The 4377-nt window shown below is 33.8% G+C and overlaps 1 long non-coding RNA gene across 1 annotated transcript in view; it reads left to right on the top strand.

Moving 5' to 3' along the window:
- Positions 1 to 4245, top strand: part of LOC108373503 (uncharacterized) — a 13781-nt gene extending 9536 nt beyond the window's left edge. The window contains exon 3 of the long non-coding RNA XR_001848965.1: positions 3899 to 4245. This is a non-coding gene — a long non-coding RNA (uncharacterized LOC108373503). The remainder of the gene's footprint in view (positions 1 to 3898) is intronic.
- The last annotated feature ends 132 nt before the right edge of the window (positions 4246 to 4377 follow it).

Below are 4377 nucleotides of genomic sequence, written 5' to 3'. Positions count from 1 at the left end.
TGCTTTTATTTTCCCTTTCCCCATTTTTTTACAATTTTTGCGCATTTCTACTTTTGACAAAATCTAGAAATAGCCAAATTACATTTTTGGTATTTTTTTACCATTTCTCCGCTTTTCTTATAAAAAATCTAAAAATAGCCAATTTTCATTTTAGCCTAACGGTATATCGCAAGAGCAAAGCAAAAAGGTGAAAAAATGCGTCTCTTTCTGTGGTAAAAAATTTAGTTTGGTGAACTCTCGCATCAAATATTTATTTTGGTGAACTCCCGCATCTCAAACCTTTCAGAATTTAGTAGTACTAAAAAATTTAACATTAACATTTGCTCCTTCTCATTACATTAACATTCTCTGCTTCTATGTATAGATCTTGCACTTGCATCATTTATACATATGTATATTGCTTGGTAGCGGCAGAGCTGAAATGCGCAATTAGTTCGTTCATACATACATATATATATGTATACATACATACGTGCATTCAAACATACATATATACATATGTTGGTACTCGTACCCGTCATGCGTCGCTTTATTTCTTTTTTCCCCTTCCCTGTACTACCTATATCTTCCTTCTCACTCATGAGCCGTTTTCAGTTTTAAAAATTTCACTCTCCATTTTTGCGATACCGCCAGTGCTGCCACTTTGTGAGTAATTCCTCAAAACGTGAGGAATTTCGGGTGCGCTTGAGTATTTTTTGAGGATTTTTATTTTGAGGAATTTTTTTGTCTTGATATATTTGCAGATAACAAATCGGTGGTCCTCTGCAATAACGGCACAACTCAAAATTTAATGTTTTTGAGTTATATAGCGGATTAGGTTTATAAATAACCATATTTTTCTGTGGCAAATCGACATAGGCTTAGTTGTCACCAATCCGGCAGAGGCGCAGTTTTTCCATTTGACACAACACCGAAGTAGCCAAACCCACAGTATACAGTAATCCAGATAGGCAAAACAAAAAATGTAAATATGCTTATTTGACAATTTGTTTGAATGTATTGGATGGTTCGTCGTTTTCGTTAACCCAAATGAAATCAAATTTAATATTTTCTTATAGTGAAAAATATTTTCAAGTCACATAAAATAAAATAATGAGAAAAATGCAAAATTCCGGGAAATGAGGAGTGAAGCGTTAGCGATTGTGACCGGATGTAATTCCTGTATAAGTCATACCGCATTCGGAACACAGCTTTGAGTGAATAATTGAATGAATAAGGACTGACTTTGGAAAATGGTCCCATCGATTTGAGATGACGAGAAGAATTGGTTCAGCCGTGTCTGTATGTAAACACGCTAACTCGAACAAAATTAAGATATTTTAACGAAAGTCGGTGCCGAAGTTGCCTTTGGTATAATTTAGGTTAGTATTAAATTTTGGCGAAATCTGTCAATAACCACGCCCACCTCCCATGTAGTAGTTAACAATACTTTTGTTTTATTATTATTGTTTTTATGAATTTTGCTGTTTAAATTAACATTTCGAGTATATCAACAAACATTTGTGGGTACTTTTGCACCAGCCGTTGCCTATGGGTTAATGACAAAAAAATCCTACACATACACAATATTTCATGTATTAATTTTCAAATAAGCATATTGTCAATGGATGGTTTACTGTATACTGTGGCCAAACCTTGCTACTGCACAGTGGCACATGTCTCACATTTATCGTGGATATTGGCATATGTCAAAAGCTCTCGATAGGTTGGTGATGCTTTTATGTGAAATAACGACACTTTTCGTATTGTGCCGTTATTGATTTCATAGTTTTAGTAAGGCACTTAGTATTTTTTTATGGGAAATACCGACACTTTTCGTTTTGTGCTGTTGTTCAGCAATACAAATGGAATTTTTTTCGTTTAAATACTTACGAGTTGTTACTTATTTAGTCTTTTTGCAGTCCAACACTTACTAAATCTTTAGAAAAAGTCGAAATTTCAAAGCTTACAAATTTTCCCTATAGAATGACTGCAAATAATCCGGAATAATTTCCTTCCAAGACATATTAGTGCTAAATTACGAAACAAAAAATCTTTAATTTGCTCTACTTAAATAAATGAAATTTTGAGTTGTGTCGTTATTGCAGAGGACCATCGAAATGCAACCATGTTTTACCCAAGAGAGTTGTTAAATAGCTCTGCAAATTTTTGAACAAAAAGCTTTTCGAAGTTTTACAAAGAGCGAAATACACCACACAAGCGGCTTGTCAAACATTCTTCAAACCTACTTTTCCCATATCGCCATACACCATGCAAACATGACTCGTTCAAGCAAAGAATTTTAGTTTTCTTCCGGTTCACAATATAAAAGAGTTTGGTTTTCTTCGATTTCTTAAGCACATATGCATTTGCTGCTAAATATTCAAAATGTTATCGATAACTTTTTTCATTCCATCGTTATATTTGCAACTTATTTTGAACTTGCAAAATCTCGGCAACAAATGGAGAGAATACGCATTGTTCGATCATAAGGATATTCATATTGATTCTTTATTAGATCCAGAAAATTAACGGAAAAANAAAGGAAAACATTTTTTGAATTAAAAGATTCTTCAGGTTCATATAAGTTTCCTAATTAAAAAAAATTATATCTGCATTACTAATATAGCCCTTTTCTATTGCTTCAGTAGAACGCATATTTAGTGGTTTAAAAATGTGTAGGACGCACTTTAGGACCAGATTGAGCATTGATATAGTTGGAGTAATATTATATATATTATATACACACCAAGGCATAAAGAATAACGGTGATACTTTGTTTGAACCGCAAGAACAAATGCACCAATTGAATTGGAAAATGTAATTAATTTTTATACTAAGTACCCTTAAATAGTATGCAGTCCAGTAATATCTGTAATAAGAAAATTTTGAGTAATTTGTTCGGATTTTGAGGATTTGTCATTTTCTTTTGAGGAATTTGGTAAATTTTTGTGGCAACACTGGATACCGCCGCCTAATACTATGTTCAAATTGACGAATTAAACATGCTAAATGGGCTTGAACCAGTTAAATGAAAAAAACATGTTCATAAAAAAGTTAAATCGCATATAAAATATATAATATATATAATATAATAAAATTATTTTTCTTTTTAATACAAACATAAATTTATGAATTCAGGTAATTTTTAAGGTATAATATAAATAATATTAGACTAATTTGTATTTTTATGTAGCACATACTATATCTAAACAAAAATATGCCTCTTAAAGGTATTTTTTCTGGAAAATGGCCAAAATTTCGTAATTTTTCCACGATAATAATTGTTGAAATGGTATTTTAGACTCTCTTCACTCTTTCGCTAAAATATGCAACACTTGCTTGAAATATTAGATGATAACTCTGTCATTAAAAATCCATTTGGTTCCTTACTTTGGCTAAAGAGAGATTGTAGAGTCTAAGGTTTATAGGGTAAAGTTCCAGGGAAACAATTGGAGGATAGCGTAACGCATTTTTCGGCGAATATAAAATAAGGATCAGAAGCCATTTTGGCATACTTAACTGAAAAAAATTTCTCTTTGGATNTACGATTTTCCGATTTAAGCTTGCCGGAGTTCTAACCCTGAACGCCATTTATTTGAAATCAACCGTCAAAGTTAACTCGAAATGTTCAATGTGGACGATTGTTTTTTACAAAAAGCTTTTTTCATTTAACAAGTTAAATGGGGCCAATTTGAACGTAATATAAGAAGTTTCACTTCAAAAATCTTTTCAGTTTTCTCTGAGACTTTGCTTTGACAAGTCATTATATGTAAGTATGTCTAACGCTCATATCCAAGGCATAACAAGGTAGAAGTGATTTCGACATTTCTCTTATTTGAACTGCGACTGTAATGTCAACTCTTAACCCTATGCAATTCAAAATTTTAATTTTTTAATTTCAATTTTCAATTTTGAGCTGTGCGACTGATTTTAAATACATACATACAAAAATAAAATCAAAAGGAATTACGAGCGGTGCGCTCTGTGTGGCAAGAGCCAGGACAACAAACTTGTGCGTTATTTTAAACCTCCTAATTGTCAAGTGAAGCGACAACGGTGGGAAAATAGCTGCGGTGTTCCATTAGGAGGCTCTTCGCGTGTGTGCGAACACCATTTTAGTGCCAGTGACTTTATTTGTTGCCCATGATAGTGGAGTATCTCCAAGCGGACGCGTTTGTTCCCAGGTGCAGTACCTCTACCATACAATTCCTCACTGTTTGAGTTATCTGAAGTGTCGGCCGTTCCTGAGGTGTCTGTGGGGACGAAGTTAGCTGATGTGAAGAGCTGGTGCACTGCCTGTCATACTTGCGGATAGCGTAAAGGTCCTGGACGCCCCACTGTAGGAAAGTTGCAGCCGTCTTTGGTCGGAGCGCCATTTGAACGCATCGCCATCGA

The sequence above is a fragment of the Rhagoletis zephyria genome, unplaced genomic scaffold, assembly GCF_001687245.7.
Source record: "Rhagoletis zephyria isolate East Lansing unplaced genomic scaffold, Rhagoletis_zephyria_1.1 Rzeph_scaffold_06755, whole genome shotgun sequence".
Lineage (NCBI taxonomy): Eukaryota > Metazoa > Arthropoda > Insecta > Diptera > Tephritidae > Rhagoletis > Rhagoletis zephyria.
This window is presented reverse-complemented; position numbering and strand designations above follow the sequence as displayed.